Source organism: Artemia sp. Qi Xiang Cuo, chromosome 10 (genome assembly GCF_049724085.1).
Source record: "Artemia sp. Qi Xiang Cuo chromosome 10, ASM4972408v1, whole genome shotgun sequence".
In the NCBI taxonomy this organism is placed as follows: Eukaryota; Metazoa; Arthropoda; class Branchiopoda; order Anostraca; family Artemiidae; genus Artemia; species Artemia sp. Qi Xiang Cuo.
In genome coordinates this window covers 43053858-43080450 of record NC_142803.1, presented here as the reverse complement: position 1 = coordinate 43080450, position 26593 = coordinate 43053858, and the positions used below count along the sequence as shown (strand labels likewise).

General features: G+C 34.2%; 1 protein-coding gene and 1 long non-coding RNA gene across 4 annotated transcripts in view; one reads left to right on the top strand and one right to left on the bottom strand.

The window, feature by feature from the left end:
• Positions 1-26593, bottom strand: part of LOC148947787 (neuralized-like protein 2) — a 135428-nt gene that overhangs the window by 89374 nt on the left and 19461 nt on the right. The gene's annotated exons all lie outside the window — the stretch shown is intronic.
• On the top strand, positions 11343-24585 carry LOC148947788 (uncharacterized). Its single transcript, XR_016142387.1, has 2 exons — positions 11343-11468; positions 24252-24585. It is a non-coding gene; the product is annotated as an uncharacterized LOC148947788 (long non-coding RNA).

Here is a 26593-nt window from a genome sequence, read left to right as displayed (position 1 = left end):
AAATAAAAAACCTTAACAAGAGAGGCTGCCGTTAATTAACCTAACCTAACATAATCTAACCTAACCTAACCATACACCTAACTTTTTGTCTGTCTCTAACCTAATTCAAGGGATTTCAAGAGCGATGGTTGAGGCGGTGGGGGAGGGGGGCTACGTAGGCTAAGCTAGTCTAACCTAAATTAACCTAACCTAGCATAATCTAACCTACCCTAACCATACCCCTAACTTTTTGTCTGTCTCTAACCTAATTCAAGGGATTTCAAGAGCGATGGTTGAGACGGTGGGGGAGCTCCATACCTAAGAACTTTTCTTTCTCGTATGTAGGCGAACCTAGTCTACCCTAAATTAACCTAACCTTACATAATCTAATCTAGCCTAACAATATAGCTAACTTTTTGTCTGTCTCTAACCTAATCTAATCTAACCTAAGTGATGTGTACGTAGGTAAATATTTTAATATGTTGAAAATACGTTCCTAGAAATTTTCACACCCTCCTCCTGTGAATTGAGTGCTAGTCACTTTAATTCCCAATCAAATGAGTCCTTTTCAATGTTTCTGTGACGTGTACTTCTGTGAGTACTTAGAAAATATAAAATGATATAACCATTATATTCTTAAACCTGATTCCCCCTCACCTTGTTTCATTCAAGTTGTAATATCTCTGATTTTGGGGCATATTTCAAAATATCTTTTATCAATTTTTCTTCTTTTTTCTTTCTTATTACACAAGAAGTGTGAAATCCAAGAGTTTATCAATCTTTGATAGTTTTACAGAAATTCTCACTTCCCATTGATGCTATCCTATGTCCAAAACAAAATCGAACGTAACAATTAATTAATCTGCATTGAAGATGTCTCGTTTGACACAATTAGTCTATGCGATGTCAGAAGTATTGTTTTGAAACCATTCTCCGCGAGTGAAAAGTGGCAATTCATGTGAGTGTTAATTGATATATAGAAATGTAATTATTGTTCTAAATCAACAGTTTGCACGATTTCGTAACAAAATAACTGTTAGGTTAGTATATTTAAGAGCTTTGAAAAGCTTTAGAAGTCAGTATATGCTAAAATAGAGGACAAGATAGAAAATAATGAAAGGTTCTTCAAATACAAGCCTGGCAATGTTTGATATGAGTTCAATAATATGGCTTTTCAGTGCTTTTTCCAACGAAAATAAGAAAAATACGATGAAAATATATTCCCATGGTTCTAATTCGTATCCTTCAATTATAAAAAAACTTGAAACAGTGATTTTACGATAAGCCTTCAGCTGCAATTTACACCAAAAGGACAAGATACTTATCAAAAGCATGAAAATTAAAAAATGTAAAATGTATATTTCAATGAAATAATAGCCTTTTTAATAATTTAAAATCAATAAACCGTTGGAAGTGGTTTTCGTTAGTATTATTTGTGAATGATTAAAAGAAGATAAGTGACAGAAAACTGTTTGAAACTAAACAAAACTTTAAATTTGGTAAATTGTCAAATGTTGTCAAAATATAATTTTTTCCTGAAATTGAAACCTCTTAGTTTAACTTAGGTATTGAACCTTTGGTAGATATAATGGTTCGAAAATAAAGTATTCCCGTAATACAGAAAATTTAAGTTTGAACAATTATTCGATATTATTTCATCATATCTTTTATTTAGTCTGGTAGCTCTTTACTTTTACTCGAAAAGTGTCCTCTTGTGGGAAATGCAAAATACGATGAAAATATGTTCCCATGGTTCTAATTCATATCCTTTAATTAGGGGGATCAAGGCTTGGTATGAAAAAAGAATGTTCAGTTAAAGTCGCGCCTATCGTTAAGTTTTTCATGTTTTCAGTGTTTTTTCTAATGTCAATAGACAAAATACGGCAAATTTACTGTCCCAGGGCTCTAATTCATATATGTCAATTAGGGGGGTCTGGACGTAATACTTACAGTTTGTATTAATTCCTACATTCTAGTCATATTTCAGGTGTAATAAAGGAATATTTGTATTTTTTCTAACTTTTGTGTTTTTTCGCAACAGAATGGCTCATATTTAAAACACTTACCCTTAGCTAGTTGAAAATGTGTATGAATTCTTCATTTTAGCCGTTTTCAGAGGTAATAAAGGAATATTTGTATTTTTCTAACTTTGTGTGTTTTCGCAACAGAATGTTCATGTTAAAACACTTACCCTTAGCTAGTTGAAAATGTGTATGAATTCTTCATTTTTAGCCGTATTGCAGAGGTAATAACGGAATATTTTGCATTTCTTCTAACTTTTGTGTGTTTACGCAATAGAATGGATCATATTTAAAATATTTACCCTTTAGATATTTTAAAATTTTAATGTATACTTCTTTTTTATCATTATTTCAGTGGGTATAAATTAACACTTTTCTTTTCTTCAAACTTTTTTTTTTTTAATAAATATAATTTATAAGATTAAAAATATTTACCACCATATATATTTAAAAGATTATGAAATCTTATTTTTTATAATTATTTACTATGTAAATTGGGATCAGTTTTCATTTTTTCTAACTTTCGTGTGTTTTCATAACAGAATGGCTCATATTTAAAACAATTACCCTTAGATAGTTGAAAATTTGTATGAATTCTTCATTTTTAGCCGTTTTGCATAGGTAATAAAGGATCATTTTGAATTTTTTCTAACTTTTGTGTTTTTTCGCAACAGAATGGCGCATTTTTAAAACACTTACCCTTATCTAGTTGAAAATGTGTATGCATTATTCATTTTTAGACGTTTTGAAGAGGTAATAAAGGAACATTTTCTATTTTTTCAAACTTTTGTGTGTTTTCGCAACAGAATGGCTCATATTTAAAACACTTACCCTTAGCTAGTTAAAAATGTGTATGAATTCTTCATTTTTAGACATTTTGCAGAGGTAATAAAGAATTATTTTGTATTTTTGCTAACTTTTGTGTGTTTTCGCAACAGAATGGCTCATATCTAAATCACTTACCCGTAGCTAATTGAAATTGTATATGAATTCTTCATTTTTAGCCGTATTGCAGAGGTAATAAAGAATCATTTTGTATTTTTTCTAACTTTTGTGTGTTTTCACAACAGAATGGCTCATATTTAAAACACTTACCCATAGCTAGATGAAAATGTGTATGAATTCTAAATTTTTATCAGTATTTAAGAGGAAATAAAGGAATATAATGTATTTTTTCTAACTTTTGTGTGTTTTCTTATTAGAATGGCTCATATTTAAAACAATTACCCTTAGCACGTTGAAAATGTGTATGAATTCTTCATTTTTAGCCGTTTTGCAGAGGTAATAAAGTAATATTTTGTATTTTTTCTAACTTTTGTGTGTTTTCGCAATAGAATGGCTAATATTTAAAACATTTACCCTTAGCTAGTTGAAAATGTGTATGAATTCTTCATTTTTAGCCGTAATTCAGAGGTAAAAAAGGAACAATTTGCATTTATTCTAACTTTTGTGTGTTTACGCAATAGAATAGCTCATATTTAAAACATTTACCCTTTAGCTAGTTGAAAATGTGTATGAATTCTTCATTTTTAGCCGTATTGCAGAGGTAATAAAGAAATATTTTATATTTTTTCTAACTTTTGTGTGTTTTCGCAACAGAATGGCTCATATTTAAAACACTTACCCTTAGCTAGTTGAAAATGTGTATGAATTCTTCATTTTTAGCCGTTTTGCAGAGGTAATAAAGGAATATTTTGTATTTTTTCTAACTTTTGTGTGTTTTCGCAACAGAATGGCTCATATTTAAAACACTTACCCTTAGCTAGTTGAAAATGTGTATGAATTCTTCATTTTTAGCCGTATTGCAGAGGTAATAAAGGAATATTTTGCATTTTTTCTAACTTTTGTTTGTTTTCACGACAGAATGGCTCATATTTAAAACATTTATCCTTTAGCTAGTTGAAAATGTGTATGAATTATTAATTTTTATCCGTTTTGGAGTGGTAAGAATAGTATAGGTTTTATTTTTTCTAACTTTTGTGTGTTTTCGCAACAGAATGGATCATAATTTATAGACTGACAGTAATATAGTTCTATATGTGTATGACTTCTTCATTTTTAGCAGTATTGCAAAGGTAATATAGGAATATTTTGTATTTTTTCTAACTTTTGTGTGTTTTCTCAACAGAATGGCTCATATTTAAAACACTTACACTTATCTGGATGAAAATTTGGATTAATAATAAATACATAGCATTAAATAGTAGGAAAGCCATGTATCATTATAAAAAATTATATATTGTTTGTGATGTATAACCAGCATGGATCATATTTCAAAAACTTACCCATAGCTAGTTGAAAATTAGTATGAATTCTACATTTTTAGCCGTTTTGCATAGGTAAAAAAGGAACATTTTGCATTTTTTTAAACTTTTGTTTGTTTAAGCAATAGAATGGCTCAGATTTAAAAAATTTAGCATAATCAAGTTGAAAAGGTGTATGTATTATAAATTATTACCCTTTTTTATTATGTCATAAAGTACCATAGTGCATTTTTTCTAACTTTGGTGTGTTTTCTAAATAGAATGGATCATATTTAAAACATTTACCCTTTAGCTAGTTGAAATTGTGTATGAATTCTTCATTTTTAGCCGTATTGCAGAGTTACTAATGGAACATTTTGCATTTTTTCTTACTTTTGTGTGTTTTGGCAACAGAATGGGTCATATTTAAAACACTTACTCTTAGCTAGTTGAAAATGTGTATGAATTCTTCATTTTTACCCGTATTGCAGAGGTAATAAAGGAATATTTTGTTTTTTTTCTAACTTTTGTGTGTTTTCACAACAGAACTCAGACCTATATAGTATTGTGTGTGTGTAAGTTTTGGCGTGTGTGTGTGAGTTTTCGTGTGTGTGTGTGTGTAAGTTTTGTGTGTGTGTAAGTTTTTTTGTTAATGTAAGTTTTTGTGTGAATTTGTAAGTTTTTGTGTGTGTGTGTGTGTGTAAGTTTTTGTGTGTGTGTGTGTCAGTTTTGGCGTGTGTGTGTGTGTAAGTTTTGGCGTGTGTGTGTGTGTAAGTTTTGGCGTGTGTGTGTAAGTTTTCTTGTGTGTGTGTGTGTAAGTTTTTGAGTGTATGTGTAAGTTTTTGTGCGTGTTTGTAAGTTTTTGTGTGTGTGTAAGTTTTTGTGTGCATGTAAGTTTTTGTGTGCATGTAAGTTTTTGCGTGTGGGTCTAAGTTTTTGTGTTTGTGTGTGTGTAAGTTTTTGTGTGTCTAAGCTTTTTTGTGTTGATGTTTGTTTTTTGTGTGTGTGTGTGTTAGTGTGTGTGTGTGTGTGTGTGTGTGTGTTTCTATGTTGTTGTGTTTGTAAGTTTTTTGTGTGTGTGTGTGTGTGTGTGTATATATTCGTTTCTTCAATTATTTGTTTTCGTTGTCTTTTGTTTTTTTTTGTGTGTGTGTGTGTGTGTGTGTGTACGTGTTTGTGTGTGCACTTTAGTTTTAGTGTGAATGTGTATGTTTTTGTGTGTGTGTGTGTGTAATTTATTTTGTGTGTGGGTGTGTGTAAGTTTTGGGGTGTGTGTGTAAGTTTTCGTGTGTGTGTGTGTTATTTTGCGTGTGTGTGTGTGTAAGTTTTTGTGTGTGTGTGTGTAAGTTTTTGTGTGTGTGTAAGTTTTTGTGTGCATGTATGGGGACCGGGGGAGGGCCTTTGGGGCCCAGGGAGGGCGTTTGGGGGTCTTGGGACCTTTGGGGACCGGGGGAGTGTCTTTGGGAGCCCGGGGGACCTTTGAGGACCAGGGGAGGGCCTTTGGGGGTCTGGGGAGGGCGTTTGGGGCACAGGGAGGGCCTTTGGGGGTCCGGAGGGGCAGTTAGGGGTCTGGGGGACATTTGGGGACCGGTGGAGGGCCTTTGGGACCCCGTTGGTCCTTTGGGAGCTCGATGGGCCTTTTGGGGGCCCGGGGATGGCCTTTGGGGGTCTGGGTGGGCCTTTGGGGGGCGCCGGTGGCCCTTTGGGAGCTGGGGGGACCTTTGAGGACCGGGGGCTTCCTTCGGGGTAGGGGTAGGAGGATTGAAACCCTTTGGGTTGGGTTAGAGGACCTCACAACACTGTTCAAATGAAACTTGTGTATTATAACGACCACAGAGTTTCACCATTAAATTCTCTTCTAAAATCTCTTCAAAAATCATCTTTTAAAATGTCTCTAACTGTTTCGCCGAAATAGTTCCATAACCTGTCTAAAACAGTTTCGCCCAAATAATCCCTAAACGTAATTCCGCGTGTTCCTTTTGTTTTTGGCATCTCTGCGCTAATGCATTTCGAATTAATAAGAAACCTGATTCCCGCGCTAAAACAATTCATCGCTAAGTTGTTTCTTGGAGAATTGTTTCCATGGCCTTTGGCTATTAATATCCTTTGGAGTTCGACCAAAAGAGTTGTTTCCGAGGCAAAGACATTAATGACTTGGATCTATTCCTGGAGAATCGTTTCTATTCGAAAATTTTAAAAGTCTGACAGATGATGTCATTGGTTGATTAATCTGTCGAGAAATGGGAATTAATTTGTTGTTTCTAAGGGGAATTATTGATTCACAATATTTGAATTGAGGTCGACAGCACAGGTGTTCCAAGGTCGATGTTGTTGTTGTTGTAAGTGCACGCTCTCAGCGAATGTCAAGGTCGATGTTGTTGTTGTTGACACATTGGAAAAAGAGGTCATTGACCCCATTAACCACGTGTTCTCCCTAATGACTCTATGCCCATATGTGGTGTAGGGTCAGGACCTTTAGGGTCTAGACTAATAAAACTTTAGCAAAAAACCCTTTCCTTATATTCACTCCGCCGCTACTATGTAAACAAAGCCCTCTGATTGGCTGAGAAGGAAACACGTGATCTAACTGTTTCCGGGAAACTCATAGCATTTGGCTCGAGCAACAACAACAAATACTATTTCTGGATCATAACATTCACGATCGATTACGCAATCAAGTTCTCGGATATTCACTTCCCCCTTTAGTCCTAGATCAATAACATTGTTCCCGTTAGAATTCAATGCGCATGTGCAACCTTCGTTCCGGAGTTATTACACAAAGAAACATCAAACAAATCGACCTTGGACAAAGAGGTCATTGACCCCATTAACCACGTGTTCTCCGTAATGACTCTATGCCCTTATATGGTATGGGTACGGGACTGGCACCCCCATCTCTACTTTCGTTTTGGGTTTCATTTATTCTTTAATAGTAATTTCTGGTCGTTTTGAGTTTGAATTTAATAGGTATTTGTATCTCCTGAGCTTAAGTTTAAAATGGTCTTTACTTTTCTTTGAAAAACTTATTTTTCGGAAAGTTTTTTTTAATTAATCAAAAAGAAAAAATGGGTTTGTGTCAACCTCGAATTTTTTATTATCTGATGTTAGAACTATTTTTAACAAAATGGCTATTTATAATCGATATTAATGAAAATGAATAAACAAATCTTAAAACGAGTAAAACTTAAATTGAATATACAAATCAAGCTTGAAATGAACAAAAATCACTACAAAAAAGAGTTTAGGTATTGCCTCTTTCTCTCACTGTAAAAGTCTAAAACCTGCTGCGTCATATGCGTCTTGAACTGTTTTGGAAAGTATAAACCACATCAATTAGAATATTTGACGTATAATGATATTAGCTTTTGAAAGATCCATCAGTTCAAGAATTTATTTTACTGTAATTTTATTTTTATTTTCAATGCTGTAAGAACTGGGAAAGAAAATATTTTTAATATAATTCGATTTCGTTAAGCACCAATGACGCAGTAGGCTTAAAGTTTTTATTTACTGTAACGGGAGGCGGAAGTATCCAAACTCTTGTTTGTAGTGAAACTAATCGTCTTGAGCAACTTTAGTAAGAACTAATACATTAAACTGAATAGTTGATGTGTAATGACATTAATTGCTGAAAGCTAGTCAGTTCAAAATTTTCCTATAATTTTAATTTCTATTTTCAATATTAAGTACAAAAGAAATATTTGTCATAAAATTGGTTTTTAGTAAAGTGCCAATGAAGCAGTCGGTTTTAGACTTTTACAGTGAGAGAGGGAGGCGATACCCAAACTCTTGTTTGTTGTGATTTTTTTCGTTTCAAGCTTGATTTGCATATTCAATTTAGGTTTCACTCGTCTTAAAATTTACTTATTCATTTACATTAATATCTGTTGTAGGTTTGTTTGCATTGATTGTTTATTTAATTTCTGTTCGTTCTATGTTTCATTTATGCTTCAATAGCCAAATTATTTTTTTCCTTTTTAAGCTTGATTTTTATATTCAATCTAAGCATTACTAACTTTAAGATCTATTTGTTCATTTATATTATTACTTGTTGTATGTTTTTTGCTATTATTGTTTATTTAATTTCTGTTTGTTTTGGGTTTTATTTATTCTTTAATAGTAATTTATGGCCGTTTGAATTTTAACACGTTTCTGTATCTGGTGAGCTTAAGCTTAAAATGGCCTTTGTATTTCTTTGAAAAACTTATTTTTCGGAAAGTTTTCTTTTTATTAATCTTTATAAACGAGCAATAATTGTACCTATTTGTATTTATTTTTTCTCGAAAACAGCTCCATATTTTTTCGGTAAAATTGGTATCTTGGGATATTTTCGCATAAAAAAGCGATTTAGATAGGTCAGAAAATGAGAAAATTTGTTAAAAGTCGTAATTTTTGGTTAATGACGTCATGTACTGTTAGTACACCATATAAACATTTCCTATGATATCATATATGATATCATATAAACATTTTCTGATATATTGTCATGCATTTCATAAATAAGAATTTTAGTTGTCAACGCATCAGTTATCTATATAATAATGTCTGTTGGAAGGGCCAAAAAACGAAAATTTGCAGTTACAGTTCATATAAATGAGGATTCTTTGGAACCAACACATGAACTATGAAACGTGATAAGATGTAAAAACTAACAGCCTGGACCATCAATTGTGACAACACCAATACGGGTAGGTAAAGCAAAGGCCATTGCTAAATTGTCTAAAGTAATCAAAATCCAAAAACGTATCAAAAATGAAAATGAAGAGCAAAGACAGTTAGAAGATATGCAATAACGACAAACAGAGTGTGTTAAAAATAAAAATGAAGAGCAAAGATCCACACGGTTAGAAGACATGGGACACCAAGCATGTGAGCGAGTCAAAAATGAAAATGAAGAGCAAAGACAACCGCGGCTAGAAAATTTGCAACACCGAGCATGTGAAAAAGTCAAAATTAAAAAGGAAGACCAACTTGGACAACGATAATGAAAACATTTCAAAATTGAAAATGATAGCGATGATGATTTGGATAGGGATTTGGCAAGGGTAAGGTCATCAATGCCTACCATACCTTTGTTAAAAAACAAAAAGGTTCGGTGCTATGTATTTCATAATGACGAAAGACAAGCCGAGGGAAAACGAACCAAACAAATTGAAAATGAAAGTGATGATTGGGCTTTGGATTTTGACATGGGTAAGATCATCAATACCTAGCATACCTTTCAAAATCAATATCCTTGACTAGATAAATCGTTTGAAGAACAAGAAATTATTGTCCCACCATTTGATAAAATTAAAAGAAACCGAGGTTCGGAGATATGTCTTTCATATTGACAAAAGACAAGCTGAGGCAAAATAAAAAGTTATTGTTCCACCATCTGAACAATTCAAAGAAACAAATGTTCTGCAATATGTCTTTCTTAATGACAAAAAGGAAAGCTGAGGCAAAAGTTAAAGGTCCAATAAAAAAAACATAATTTTACAAAGGCACTACTTCTAATTTAAAGGTCCATTTGGACGTCATGACATCAAGAAAAGGCTCAAACTGTCTGTGCATAGAAAACAAGCGACAATGAAAATCCATATATAGCTTGCCGCGTACCGAGTGCTGGGCTCCCAGTACTATATATATACATGTAATATGTATATTATTATATTATATTCAACAAAACTACTATTCAACCAAAACAACTATTCATCCAAAATTTTGACAATATTTTCAAATTTGGTTCTAAATTTTAACTGCAATCCAAGATCTTAATTCTTAAGTTTATAAACTAAAAAAGGGGTACTAACAATGGATTTAGAGCAAAAGATTGGGAGCTTTTGGGCTTAATTTTCTTAGTTAGCTTAGCTTAGAATTATAACTTAGAAAGGTTTTGGTTTATTTGAAAACGATGAGCAATTAAATAAAGAAAGAAGTGTGTTTCTTCAACTGAAAGTACAGACAAATACGAAAACTCAAATAGAACAGAAATTATTCCAGATATGCTGGAACTGTCCCTTTATCACCCCTTCGCTCTTTACGGTGAAGTTTTATATTACATCCCAATTCATTAAGAACAACTGCTGAAGTATTATATTGTTTTCTTATTTACTTTTTGTCCCAATTTCTTATGAACAACTCATGGAACACTAGGGCCGTTTTTTATTAATACTCAAAAACTTTTTTGTTCGATAAGTTTTATTGTTAACCCTTACTTTCAGCCGAAAAAAAACTTTCTTTTTAAAATTGAAAATTAGTTAAACGTATAACAGGACCGCCAAATGGCTCCTTTGTTTGTCTTGGATACGTCAAACTTACAACCGAATCTTTATGGCGTACAAAGGGACGTACAAGGAAAAGTAATTTTAATGGCATATCCTTCGCTTAAAGTGTTGTTATTTTCAACGGTCTCGAACCTCATACTCTCATGTCTACAGTAAAAAGCTGTAAAAGGTCAACAAATAATCATTGGCCCAGAGTTGGAAGCTCCATTTTGTTTCTGGGAAATCTTCGAATCAGCTTCTTTGCTTGAAGTGTTTTTCTCATGTAATTGTTTTTAAATCATGCAGAAAATGTATGGGTATGTTCCGGATATGACATGGGCGTGAAAAAAATAGTCATTGTCTTCTTATGTTTTCAAAAATGTCCCTTTTTGGTGTATTCATTGAAATTATTGAAAAAATAAAGTGACACCCTCTTAGATTGTGAAAAACATCCTTTTTGCATCTTTGCTTAGAGAAATAAAGTTTATAAATTTTTCCTGTCTGTTTGTTATTATTTATTTCTTATTAGCTTAGTGATTTCCGTTGATTTATTAATTCGTAGCCTCGTATTTATTTTGAATTATATTTAAATTGAGATAAGAAAATCGTTGTTAATTGGTAGCCTAAGTCATGAAGTAGCAATTTAGATTTGTATGTTGCATACTAGTGAGGCAATTTTCATTTTAGATTTGGATCCCGCATTTACTAATAAAAAACGTTTTTTTTTTAATCAACAAAAAATGAAGAGCATTATTTTTACTATTTTTTTTTTCAGTTTTATGACGATTATCCACATTGTCCTTGTTCTCATGTTCTTCATTTCTATTGGAAGTCTGTATATATTAAGTAGCCGAGGCTTGTGTCCAGAAACTATCCAAAAATTGGGATTCTTTTTCGGGAGAGGGATAAACATGGTCCTGTCCATATATTGCTGCATCAATTTGAAGTGTTTGATGAAGTGTTGGGCGAGTTGCTGTGTAAGTACATTAATGAGTATGATATTTGCGGCGGTTGAAGTCATCACATGTACTAATTGTGCCAGGTTCTAATAATATCACGGTCAAAATAGTGACCACTTATACGGAATATATTGGAATATTAAAAATATAAATGCTTAGTACACTCAAAACACTAACAGGCAAAAACCTGAAATAAACTGCATCAAACATTAAATATTTGTAGGGTAAAATTGTTAGAATACCGAGTAAAATAAGGAACAAATGATTTGCAAACCTTAGTTGGGATACCAAATCTTTTCAGGTTGGATAATGAACGTAAGAGTGAGGTTCCTTTTTTTAGGCAGATAGTCAACGTGTGAGTTCTATCTTAAATCTTCGTCCAAATGAATTCCAAGCATTTTAACAGTTTTCTCTGTCGGCAGAAGTGAATTAAGAGAAGAGTGGCTGTCGACCTTTAGGAAGGAAAAAGTCATATAAGAGCTCTTTGTTTCACTGACCGTCTCTTTTACCTTTCTTAATTCAGCTTTTATATCATTAAACATTATTGTCAAGTTAGACTGCTCTGTAGTCGGAGAACTTCGTCGTAGTGATAAGAAAGTTAATTCATCAGCAAATTTAAAACGTTCACAAGAAATTTAAAACGTTCACAAGAAATACGGTTAAAGAGAATAAGAAAAGAAAGTGGGCCTAATTTAGCCCCTTGTCGCGAACTGCAAAACATATCTAAAAATTCAGATATTAATGATCTGGGAGTTGGACACACTAAGATCTTTCAAAAAGAAAACTAGCAAGAATACGTACAGCAAATGGACGGGCACCGATTTTTTCTGATTTTTTTTTTTTAAATGTTTTAGGATGATATCCAACAACTCAACCAAATAGTGAGCAGTACTATGCCCGGGTTTAAATCCAAGCTCTTGGGAATCTATATTATCTTTTATGTCCTCAAATAAACAATCGAAAATAAAAATTTCAAACACTATTGAAAGTGCCGGTGTTTTTTAAAATGGCCTCATATCAGTAATACCCTTAGGGGACGTACACTTAGGGATTGGGATAACATACACCTGTGTAAACATGCTAGGGAAAACATCATCAATAAAACTTTGGTTATAAATTGCCGTTAAAGGAATAGATAAAAGATTAGCACACTTAATAATCAATTTAATCGATATCTCACTTGGGTAATTAGATTTACGAGAATCAAGTGCCTTCAACTTTTAGCAACTGAACTAATCAAACAGTTCGTGGTAACAAACTGTAAGTAAGGAGCGACCTGGCTCAACAGTAACCGAAACTCTAAAAAATGGAACTTTGATATCAGTAGATACATCAAAACAATTAGATTGTAATGTTGATTTCAAATATATAGGTTTCATCAAGTTTAATCGTACCCATCAAAAGTTACGCGCCTGAAAAAATTTGCCTTATTTTCGAAAAAAGGAGAAACAACCCCTAAAAGTCATAAGACCTTAAAGAAAATCCCACCATCAGATTCAGCGTATCAGAAAACCCTACAGTAGAGGTTTCACGCTCCTATCTGCAAAAATATGGGCTTTTGTATTTTTTGCAAGGAAGAAAGATCACGGATACGTGTTTATTTGTTTGTTTAATTTTGTTTTTCCCACAGATGATTGCATTGACCCAGGGGTCCTAGAATATTGCGGGAGGGCTCATTCGAACGGAAATTAAAAGTTCTAGTGCGCTTTTTAAGGGACAAAAAAATGGAGTGCAACTAGGCCCCCTCCGACGCTCAGTTTTTCCCCAAAGTCACTCGATCAAATTTTTTAGATAACCATTTTAATCAGCATGGTAAAAAATATATTATAACTATGTCTTTGAGGATAATTAATTTCCCACAAGCCCTGGGAGAAGAGCTGCTTGTTAAGAACTTTGCCCAATGTTTGCATATAGTATTGGTTATTGGGAAGTAACAGATGTTTCCACTGGGGATTTTTTCTGGTAGTGGGGGGGGGGGTTGCGTGGGAGTATCTTTCAATGGAGGAGGTTTTCATGGCGGAAAGGTCATTGCTATAAAGGGGTGCCGGATTTACCAATATTATCTAAAAAAAGACCAGAAATTAAATAAAAAAACAAGTTTTTCAACTGAAAGTAAGGAGCAGCATCAAAACTTAAAACGAACAGAAATTATTACATATATGATTTGGTTCGAACCCTAGTCAATGTCCCACTCTTTACGCTAAATTTTTTTTCAGTACTTTCATAAGAACTATTTATTCAAATTAACGGCCTTTGTGATTAAGGGGTCATTCTTAAAGAATTGGTACAAAATTTGAACTTTAGCGTAAAGAGTGAGGTATTGACTTGGGGTAGATCCTCCTATTATATGTAATAAAAATATTCGAATTCAGAAGTTCCTTACGTAAGTTAATTCGTAAGTTACGTAAATTTATTACTAATAAAAACGTTCGTAAATAAAATTAAAAAAAATTCGGGAAAGTCATATTTAACCGAAAAAAAGTAAAATTGATGTGCAAATTTTGTTTTAATTATTCATGTACGGTGAGCCAAAATCAAAACCTGCATTTATTAAAAAATGTTCAGAAATTAAATAAAAAAAACAAGTTCTTTTAACTGAAAGTAAGGAGCGACATTAAAACTTAATACGAACAGAAATTATTCCGTGTATGAAAGGGGCTGTCCCCTCCTCAATGCCTCGCTCTTTACGCTAAAGTTTGACTCTGTCTCACAACTTTACTTTTTAAAACAGTAAAAAACTTTAGCGTAAACAGGGAGACATTAAAGAGGGGACAGTCCCTTTTATGTACGGAATAATTTCTGTTCGTTTTAAGTTTTAATATCGCTCCTCACTTTCAGTTAAAAAACTTGTTTTTTTATTTAATCTCTAGAATAGGCATATTCGAAACTGAGTCACTAGGTGGTAAGATCTATAGTTGCGGATGAATTTTACAAATTGATGCAAATAAATTATTAATTAAACAGCAGGGTAGCAGGGGTTTACCTTTATCATCTCTCACTTCAACTCTGGTAACTGTTTTACCAATAAATGTTCTGAACTGGATCATGGAACTTCCTTTGGTTGGATTTATATATTTTGCTTATTATTTTAAAACCACACTGCTTACGTGAACATCTTATTTTATGCACAATTGTATTTCTTAATCTTTTGAAATCTCTCTTAGGTCCAGTTAAATGCAATTCATGCCTTAATTTTATCAGGTCCCGAGTATCTTGAGTAATCAATGGTTTTTCTTAGATTTCAATTTTTTTTTTTTGGGGGGGAGGGGGGAGGAATTACACTGTATTTTTTGAACAGTTCCCTACAAAACAAACTTGTCTTTTTGTCACCATCAGACAATGAGAGGATATTTCGCCAGTCATGATCTGTGATCCATTTCTTGTAGATTTACTAGCTCAGCTGTGAAGGGCCTATACGCCACACCATTTTTTTTTTTTTTTTTTTTGATAAAATGACTAGGTAATCAAGCTACACACAGGTGGTCCCTTTTACCTAAGGGGGATAATTATGTAACTGGGGTATTGTCAAACAGTTCGTGGTAACGAACTGTAAGTAAGGAGCGACCCGGCTCAATGGTAACCGAAACTCTAGAAAACGGGTTTTTGACACCAATAGATATATCAAAAGAATCAGATTTCAATGCTGATTTCAAATATATAACTTTCATCAAGTTTAGTGCTACCCATTAAAGGTTACGCGCCTGAGAAAATTTGGCTGATTTTCAAAAAAAGGGAAAAAGACCCCCTAAAAGCTATTGAACCTTAATGAAAATCACACCATCATATTCAGCGTATCAGAGAACCCTACTGTAGAGGTTTCAAGCTCCTATCTACAAAAATGTGGAATTTTGCATTTTTTCCAGAAGAAAGATCACAGATGCGTGTTTATTTGTTTTTTTTTTGTTTTTTTTTTCCCTAGGGTTGATCGTATCGACCCAGTGGTCCTAGAATATCTTGGGAGGGCTCATTGGAACGTAAATTAAAAGTTCTAGTGCCCTTTGTAAGTGAACAAAAAAATGGAGGGCAACTAGGCCCCCTCCCACACTCATTTTTTTCCCAAAGTCACCCGATCAAAATTTTGAGATAGCCATTTTGTTCAGCATGGTCGAAAATATGATAAATATGTCTTTTAGGATGACTTAATCCCCCGAAGTACCCAGAGGGAGCGCTAAAAGTTATGAACTTTACCCAATGTTAGCATATAGGATTGGTTATTCGGAAGTATACAGAAGTTTTAAGGAGTTTTTTTTTATGGTAGGGTGTGGGAGAGGGGTGTCGGTGGTTAAGGTGGAAGATCTGTTAATGAAGGAAGTTTTAATGGGGGAAGGGAAATTGCCATGAAGGGGGCGCCGGACTTGCCAGCATTATTTATTGGTTATTGGGAAGTATACAACCATTTTCAGGAAGGATTTTTTCTGGAGGAGGGGGGGCTAGAGGAGGGGGTTACTCTGGAGAATATTTCCGTGGAGGATGTTTCTTTGGGGTAAGGGACATTTCTATGAAAGGGGTGCCGGATTTCCAAGCATTATTTAAAAAACGATCAGAAATTAAATAAAAAAAAACAAGTTTTTTCAACTGAAATATAAAAAGGAATATTAGAACTTAAAACGAACAGAAATTATAACGTATGTGAGGAGGTTCTCCCCCAAGTCAATACCTCGCTCTTTACGCTACAGTTTTTTTTAGTACTTTCAAAAGAGCTATATATTCTAATTAAACTGACTTTTTTATTATGGTTTTTTTTAATAATAAATTTTTTTAACTATTAAATTAAAATTCGTCGTTTTTACTAAGGGGAGTACCCCCTCATATACGTATTAACAAATAAATAATAAAAAAAAAACAATAAAAAAACAAGCGATACGGCTCAATAGTAATCGAAACTTTTAAAAACGGAATTTTGATGTCAATAAATGTATCAAAAGAATGTGTTTATAATGCTGATTCTAAATATATAAATTGTATTAAGTTTAGTATTGCTCATCAAAGGCTACGAGCCTGAGCAAATTTACTCGATTTTTAAAGAGGGGGGAAACATCCCCTACAAGTGAAAGAATTTTAATGAAAATCACACCGTCAGATTCAGCGTATCAGAAAACCCTATTACATAGGTTTCAAGCTCATATCTGCAAAAATCTGCAACTTTGTATTTTTTGCCAGAAGAAAAATATACGAATATAGAAGTTAGTTACGTAAGTTAATTTGTAAAGACATCCATTTAGCAAAAGAAAAGTAAAATTTTTATGCAAATAAAATCTGCATTAACTAAAAAACGATCAGAAATTAAATAAAAAAAAAACAAGTTTTTTAAACTGAAAGTAAGATGCGACATTAAAACTTAAAACGAACAGAAATTATTCCGTATATGAAAGAGGCTGTCCCCTCCTCATCGCCTCGCTCTTTACGCTAAAGTTTGACTCTGTCTAACAACTTGATTTTTTAAAACAATAAAAAAATTTAGCGTAAAGAGCGAGGCGTTGAGGAGGGGACACCCCCTTTCATATACGGAATAATTTATGTTCGTTTTAAGTTTTAATGTCGCTCCTTACTTTCAGTTTAAAAAACTTGTTTTTTTTTATTTAATAACATTCAGGACTGTTACTAAAATTGAGATCTAACATACGGTTACCTCTTGTTGGCCTGTAAGAGAATCGCTCCTGCTTAAGTGACAGAGAATTACCTAGCCATTTGGAATCTAAACTACAGCATTAAGTCGTCACACATTATGATACCAGCGTTAGGATTCAAGGATCGTACATTGTCAGTGCAATTCTGTAAATAATTCACAAGGTCTTTACGATAAGGACCCTGGGGCAGATAGTAAACAACATATATCAATAGTAATGCCACTTCCTTAGGTAGCCTCTTAGCCCTGCACTACAACCATAACATTTCAAAATTGTGTTTATTTGGTATATTGCTGAAATAGGGAACTCTGTTTTTTTTTATATATATATAGATAAATGACAAATAATACCAACACCACCACCATGAGTTATTGTAATGTCATTGGGTGTCATTCTTGATTTGACATAGGTTCATGTCCATCAAATACAACATAATCTTCAGTTGCAGACCATGATTCACATACACAAGCAATACCAACAAGTTCATTTGTCAAGCATAGTTCAACCTCTTCCATTTTGTTCATAAGTGATCAGACATTTGACACAGTATTTTTGGAAATGAATAGGGATCAATTTAGGGCTTTACACTGCGGTCTCGAATTTGCTTGCCAGCACACTGAATCGGTTCAATGTTGGGAAACTCGGAAAACATAGTTTGAAGAGTAATTCTCGAATTTTTTTGCTTGTTTCTCTAAATTCTTTTGTCATTCTAGAATCTTGAAAAGTTTTGCTATCTACCTTTCCTTTAATGTTTTTAGTCTAAATGGGCTTCTGTGACAGTTTGTGAAGGTGGGGGTGGGGTTAACCTGGGCACTTTTTTCGAGTTGAACCGGATGGTGTTCTGTTCTACCTTACATGAGCAAGAGTAGATGATTGTTTTTTATCTTAGCTTGGCCATGAATCTGAAACTTTAAATTATTTCAATCTTGAATCTTAATTCATGAATTAGTTTACCTATTCAGTAAGTAAAGAGACTGATTGTGGAAAATGCCTACTTGGCCACTTCCAATTTCACACAAACAATGTCTACTCCATTAAAATAAGAGGCAAAATATAGTTTCTGGATTTCAGAAGCTTGTTCAATCCTCTCTTATGTTCATGTTCCCTCATCTTCAGGTTCTCTCTCTCTCTCTCTCTCTCTCTCTCTCTCTCTCTCTCTCTCTCTCTCTCTCTCTTTCTCTCTCTCTCTCTCTCTCTCTTTGTTTTTTATTTCTTTGCATACAACTATATTTTTTAAAGAATGCCCAGAAGGTACACACAAAAGACAGGTGAAGACCGCCGAACACAACAGGAGAATCTAAGAGAATCTGTCCCAGCACTTTTAGAAAGAAGGATGTCAATCAGAGCAGCTGTAGCGCACTTCAGAATAAGGAAAAAGCTCCCTTTACAATTATCTGAAAAAGGCAAAAGGTGGTTTAAACTGTAATGAAGATACGCCTGAAGCAAATATTGATGCGACAATCAGAAAAACAGAGAACCATAAAGAGCACTATCAGCAGATCTTTTCTAACAACCAAGAAAGAAACATGTTTGACTATCTTGTTACTGCATCAAGAAGGAATCACAGGCTTTCCTCAAATTATGTTAAAAAGCTGGCTTTTCAATATTATTTTGCGAATGAAATTGAAACCCCGCCATCTCAAACAAAACTAAACAGTACTTCAAACAACTGGCTTACCGCTTTTTTGAAAAGAAACTTGCTTTATGCACCTGAGCCAACTAGCCAAGCCAGTACAAGTGGCTTCAACAAATTAGCATTTCAGTTTTTTGATAGTCTACTTTATGTTTATGGCAGGCATCAATTTACAGCAGAATGCATATGTCGATGAGACTGGAGTCCCTACGGTTTTGAAACCGCCAAGAGTTGTGGCACCAACAGGAGTTAAAAATTTACAACAGACCGTCTCTACTGAGCGAGGAGAAAATACAACATTGGTAAGCTTCATCAATGCAATTGGCGGACAGATTCCGCCAGTTCTTATTTTCCCATGAAAAAAATTGAAGCCTCAGATGGTACGAAGAGGTCTTCCTGGGGTCCCTTGGACTCGCATACTCATCGGGTTGGGTGAACGGTGAGACTTTTTTTTGTTGGCTCTACAACACTTTTGGAAACATTGCCGCTCTTCAAAAGGCAATCCTCATCTCCTTGTGCTTGATAATCACGAAAGTCACCTTGATAAAAGATGTAATTCTTTCTGCAAGGAAAACAGTATTTTTCTTCTAACTCTCCCACCACATTGTTCCCAACGAATCCAAGCCTTAGATATTGGTGTTCTTGATTTTTTAAGAGCGGTCTCAAGCTAAAATTAAATGAATGGCTCCAATTATATACTGATCAAAGGGTGTCTCTTCACCTGGTAGCTGAGCTTTATCTTACGCTTTAACTAGAGAAGTTTTGACCTGCCAATATCACTTCCTCTTTCAAAAAGATTGGAATCTGGTCTTTTGACAGAAATATGTTCAAAAAGGTGGATTTACTCCCGTCCAAAGTGAAGGACTGACTTATTCATGAGGCAAGTGCAGCAGCCTTGGAACTTGACGAAATTTACCAGTCTAGAGCCAACGATGATATTTCTACTCATGGACGATCAAATTATATCAGTCCTGCTCTCAGACCATGAACCACTAGCCTGCAAAGTCAGTTTGCAAGAACAACCCGAGAAATGAAGATTCTTTTCCCGCTTATGGGATATGTTCACGCAAGCTCTTTAAGCAACGCAAAACAGACAGAACCAGGATATTCACTGACACTCCAGAAAAGGAAGAACTTTAGGCAAGAAAGCGTGAAAAAGGAGAGAACAACAGCCTAAGGAGACGCCCATGGTAGATCTCAAGCTGCATGATTCATCTGATGAATCATTAAACATTTGTGGAGAAGACATTAATGATAACATGCCGTTCATCCTATTTTCCTTGTCAGTAGGAGATTATTGACAAGAAAAACTGAATATTGCGCCCTGCCGCAGTAGTCCTCCTATAGAGGCTCCTCCCACGATGGTGTTCTGATTCACCTTGCTATTTAAGCAATAGTTGGAAAAGGTTTGTAACTCACGGGACGTGTCCACACGCCGATGGGCCCAGCTGAGTATTCATTTGACGGACCTTCTTCCTGTTCCGCCTGTATTTATGACTCCCGGATAAGGGTGCCCCAGCCGCTCCTGTGATGGAGGGGGGAAGGATCTTACTAATAGTTCCCAAGGTCCTTTGAATATAGGTCTTTAGAAACTAGTCATTCTATATAGTTCACTAAAACTCGGCCTTTAACATTTTCCATGTTCTACTTTTCCTGCAACAGTATAACATAAGAGACCCACTATCCTACTTCCAATTTCCAGAAAACATAAAACACCACAAAAGCCATTTGACACAAATCACAGTTTCTTAGATAACATTTAGGTTAGATAACAGCTTCTTCTAAGAATTCAACTCAAAAGTTTACAGTTGGGCAAAATTAAATGTTAAAATTGGTATAGGGCCCACGTCTAGCCAAAGCAAACAGTTTCAATACAAAAACCTATGGGGCTTCTGGTGGATTATAAACGCTCTGACAGATTGCAGTGTAAAAGTCTTTTTTAAAAAAGTCTGACCTTAATTAATACTTTTACCAAAAATTTCAGATTGGATCAGGTTTTATGGTGATTAACTCTGGAATTTTGTTCAATTTTGTCTGAAAGCCTACGCCTAATTAAGAATACTAGAAAACTCGCGTTGTAAACTCACATTGTATTCTCCTATTAATTGCCTGTTTTTTGCAGCTTCCAAAACTTGCCATCTTCCCCAGTTTACTGTTATTATTTTTTCATCCTGTGGGATAGTGAACTCCCATGTTTGGCCACAATACCCAGGGTAAATTCGGCATGCCGTAACAAGGTGTCCAAAGGTGGGCTATGCTTGTAAAAGCTGTTTAAACAGATTATTTAAATAATGAAGGTAAGCTTAATGCAAAAAATTGGGTCATTTCAGGCATTGTTTAATACTGTCAGAACAGTAGGTGAACTGAAATTCTTTTTTTTCTGTTAAATTTCATTCAAGATAAAATGATTAAAAGTAAAACAGAAGAGAAAAGAAAGAAAGGTGGCTGTGATCCAGAAGAAAATAAAATAGCAGTTTACAAGAAGTCAGTCGGATTCTCTGGAAGTACCATGGTTGTCCCTAGAGGAACGCTGCAAGACTACATAAAAAAAAGTTGAGAAGCTGAATATCCCTCTAAAAAGTCTGGACTTGAATTTCCTTACACCCTGTTACAACCCATGATCAATATTTACAGAGGAACAAGCAAAAAGACTAAAAACTTACTTGAAAACGATAGCTTATATGCTTTCGACTGTATTCCCCTAGATGCGTGTAAATTTGCATAGGCCTACACTTATGGCATTATTAAGAGCATAAAAGTACCGGATAACGAAACTGCAAAGGTAGTGGAAACAGTGGAGGAATTGCAGGTAAAGATTCGTACCGTGGTTTTATGGATTGACTTAAAACTCTATCAGTAAGAACGCCAATAAGTACAAGCCTATGACGGACAACTGCTTTCAACTGTCACAGTGTAGGAGCTTCTTTAACAACCTGGATTGAGGCCTAGATAAACATATGTTCAGACCAAAAGACATTTGAAATATTGACGAATGAGGTCTGGAAAACAGCCATAAGCCTGGAAAAATAACTGCAGAGCGAGGCCAGAAGCAAGTAGGGAAGGTCACGTCAGCAGAGAGAGGTCAGTTGACCACTATTTGTGTTGATGTTACTGTGTTGGGAGCAGAGTCCCTCCTCTACTTATTTCCCCACAAAAACAGTGTCCGGAAATTTTACTCAAAGGAGCTTTACCAGGAACCATCATGATCAGCTCAGAAAATAATTCTAGCTGGATAATTCTCATTCTTTGCTTTACTTGCAGCATTTTATCAATCAAGTCAAACCCAAAAAATCAACAGGAAAAAAATATTAAAAACTCAGAAGTGCCCACTGACGCCCCTATGAAAGAATGCATTACTGCTAGGATAAAAGCTGTATCTGCCAAAAAGCCCTAGTCCTGGAACGGAAGAAAGTCAGACAAGTGAAAAGACTAAAAAGCAAAAAACGTGTCTCTGGCAACTAGAGTTACAGTTAGAGTGACGATTCTGACGTAGATGATCCTGTATACAACAACTCTTCAGACCCCAGCATAGACATTGAAGACAAGCCCCCTACCAGCAACTTCTAATTTGACACTGAGAAAGTCAAGGCTGGTGATTACATTCTGATTGAGCTGAAGAGCAAGAAAGGGAATTCTGTTCACAATGTTATCATTATCAAAAGTAGCAACTGAAAAACTTAAGGTCCTACTTTGGAAGGAGACTGGAAAAAAAGACTTTGCATTAACTGACGAGATGGATAGTGTCTTAAAGACAGAAGTTGAAATAAAACTGCCACCACTGAAAGGTAGAACACCAAAATTAGCGGGGTGGCTTACTTTTAGTGTTGATCAGTCAATGTTTAATTTGAAATTAATACTCTTTATTTTTTTTTTAACCTTAATAAAATTCATTTTGTAGTTTTTTATGCTGACCATATTCTTTCTTAATTTTATAGCCGAAAAACAAGCTTTAATGTTCCCCTGGTCACTTTTCTTTTTCTTTTGTCTGGTGGCCAAACGTAAGGCAGAGACGACTGAACCAGTGCCGGGATGGCCCAGGTTTGGCACTCTTGACCACTTGGATAGAGAGGCATCCAGGTGGAAAAATAGTGGAGTATTTCTAATTGTCTTTTTCAAGGATGGTATTGAATGAGTTACTTTTGCTTTGACATGCTCAGCAACTTCTTATCGCTTGAATCAATTCATGGAGAATTAAACAAGTCAAAATCAGCCGATCGTGGGCTAGTCTCCTATCTATATATCGGACCGAAAATCAATATTGAAGATCGAAACGTAAATGTTGATATCGCAAACGATATTTGTAAATTTCTGTTTATTTCCAGCTTTTTTAACCATCTACCAGGTAACATCAAACAAAAATTTCCAACATACGAAATGTTCTCGATAATATCTATCGTAAATTTGATGTTCTTGGGGGAGGGCAGCTGCCCCCCCCCCCCTTCCCTACGCCCATGCTTATGACACCTTTGTATCACATGAGAGTAAGACAAAACATATGAATAAATTCTACCGGTAGCTTGCACACGGTTTGTGTGAGTTGTGTTTACGTTTACGAAAACTAATAAAATTAAACTCGATTTTCATTCCGTATTTTTACAACAGTGCAAAGTTTTAATTACCTATCTTTCTTTTAACTTAAACAGAAATCATACATGTTCTCAATTTATAGAAGACTTTTAATTTATGGTGTAGTTTTTTTCTAACCAAGTTTATTTTTTATTGAAAATATTGTTGTGGCTTCAGTGGGTAATTATGCCAGAGCCACACTTAAGGTGCCAAAAGAGTATATGTGGCTCTGGAGCCACAAATTGCTGACCACTGCTCTATGGTAATTATATCTCTTTGTGCAAGTCCCTGTACTTATAAAGTAACTAAATCTCAAGGGATTTTATATTCAAGTATTTATTTATATTCAAGTTACAAAAATGTCAATACCCAGTAAATAAAATAATTGTATTATTAAAGTATCTAGGTAAATCACACAGGTTGAGCCCTTAATTTATGGAATGGTTAATATTCAAAAATAAGGTGTATGCGCAATGAACAGTACTTTATGAAATATTTTCTCCTAAATATTCTTCATCTAAGTAGAACCTACGTGTAACCGTTTTTTTCGCTGTTTTTTTGTTTTTACAAGCAAATTTGAGCTATATATTTCCATATTAGGGAGGGGGCTATACATTCAAATATATAGCCCAAATTTGTCTCTAAAGTATTATATTTTAATCTTACTTTGGTATATTTTCATTAGAACTGAGCGTCAGAGAAATATATATGAAGAATATTAGGTAGGGGGTATTTCATACAAGTACCCAATGAACTTTCAATAAAGCCTCAATCAAGAGTCCCCTGGTGATATCAATCAGGCTCTTGCATTTACAGTGATGTCTTTAAGTTATTTATCACCATAAAGAAAATAAATACAACTTCATTTAAGAAAAATTCTCAAGTAATATTTTCTACAGAAAGGTTTTCTCCCACTACTAATACGTTTTGTTGTTCTATGTATATGTGTTACAATCTATGTGTACTTCTGTTTAGGGTTACATTGGACCGTACATATTTGACGACGATGAAGGGGATGAAGAAATGTTTCCAGCAAATTTTAAATGGATCAACCAAGAGAAATCTCTCCCTACTCATAGAGGAAATTGTACTGGCATATTGAGGAAATATGTGGCATAGAAAAGTTGGCCACAGTCGCCATATTTTGTACAAACGCTCGTTTGAGCTATGTCATGACTGAATAGTTTGTGGCAATCATTGCTTGCTCAGCCAGCAATGAATGCTACAAACCATTTAGGTTTTACGCGATTTCTCTTGGGACCTATTTTTAAAAGGTATATTTTGATTTGCCTAATTTCTTATGAGCATATTTTAGATTTATTATTATTATTTTATATCGATGTAAAATAGTTGCTAACGAATCTTTGTCTGTTTTTAATTGGACTTTTCTATCAGATATAATTTTTATTAGTAAACATTTGGGTTTCTACCCACCAAATATATGTCGTTGCCAATAACTAGGACGGAAGAAGACGAAAAATAACAATATAATTTAATGGGTTTATATTAATTATTATTTGCATCAAGTAAAGTTGAAACAGGTAACATCAAGTAAGTTGAAACAGGTATGGGCAACTGGTAGAAAAGCGTCACCACCACCCGTTGGCTGAATGCAAATCTGCAACGAAAAAATTATATACTTCATATAATCGACACTAAATAATAAATAATAATTTTAATCTACTAAAAGGACACAAGCTGAGTGACAGCTCTACCAGGTGCAATCATTTGGCAAATCATCGGACTAAATTGGATTAACAATACGAAAGATTAAAAAGGAAGGAAAGAAAAGAAAGAATTTTCACATGCATAGGTCGTATTTAATTTGAAAAAAAGAAGCTATTTCTTTTAAAAAGAACCTTCCATTATGTAGTTTTCCTTGTTAAAATTCATTAAAATTAAGACTTAAGTTACTTTTAATTTTGCTGCGATTTTTTAATGTTCCCATAATAACGCTTCCTTGAAAGCCGAACTGTTTTAGAACCTCAATGAAACTCCAATCCTCAATGTATTAAATAAAAAATAAAAAAACAAGTTGTTTTTAACTGAAAGTAAGGAGCGACATTAAAACTTAAAACGAACATAAATTATTCCGTATATGAAAGGGGCTGTCCCCTCTTCAACGCCTCGCTCTTTATGCTAAAGTTTGACTTTCCCACAACTCTATTTTTTTTAAACAATGTCGCTCTTTACTTTCAGTTAAATAAAACTTGTTTTTTTTTTATTTAATTTTGAATGTTTTTGAATTAATGCAGGTTTTGGCTCACCGTACATGAATAATTAAAACAAAATTTGCATATTAATTTTACTGAAGAATTTGAAATTTCTTAATTTATCACTTATCTTTAAAGCATTAAAACTGAATATTTTGTAATTAAAAAAAAACCGACGGAATGAGCCCTGGCAAATGTTGAACTTTTCAAACAGTTCGTGGTAGCAAACTGTAAGTAAGGAGCGTCCCGGCTCAAGAGTAACCGAAACTCTAAAAAACGGAATTTTGATACCAATAGATACATAAAAAGAATCAGATTTTAATGCTGATTTCAAATATATGAGTTTCAATAAGTTTAGCCCTCCCGTCAAAAGTTGCGCGCTTGAGAAAATTTGCCTGATTTTTGAAAAAAGGGGGAAACACCCCCTAGAACGTATAGAACCTTAATGAAAATCACACCATGAGATTCAGCGTATCAGAGAACCTCACTGAGGTTTCAAGCTCCTATCTGCAAAAATGTGGAATTTTGTATTTTTGCCAGAAGAAGACAAGGTAAGTTTTATTCTTCATAAGATACACATACAATATTACATGTTATTACTCCCCCAAAGGCTCATTGGCCTGTAAAGAAGGGGGAAGATAAATGAGTTACTTACTAAGAGATGAAAAACAAAACAAAATTTAAAATGATCACTTGCTCATAGACATAAGAGCAAAAGGAGAAGAAAAGAAAATATTGATAAAATGAAAACTATAGAAAAAATAGAATAAATAAACTAAATTAATTAATAAGATTAAATAGACTAAAAAAAAAGACTTGTACGAAGCCAAAGAATTTTTAACAATTTTTTTAAACAAACCGAATGAGTGGCACCCTCGAGCTGATTCAGGCAACTTATTCCATACAATATGACACGCCATTGGAGGATTAAAATCTGACCTTATGCAAGGAGTAAATGGAACTTGAACATGATTTGTCATATTACGAAGATTATAATTATTTTGATCAGAGGTAAAAGATAGCGGAACGCTTAGGGGCCAGGGGAGATCACCATAAAGCTGAGAAAAAGTAAAACATGCACATGAAAGAATGTATAGTGACAGT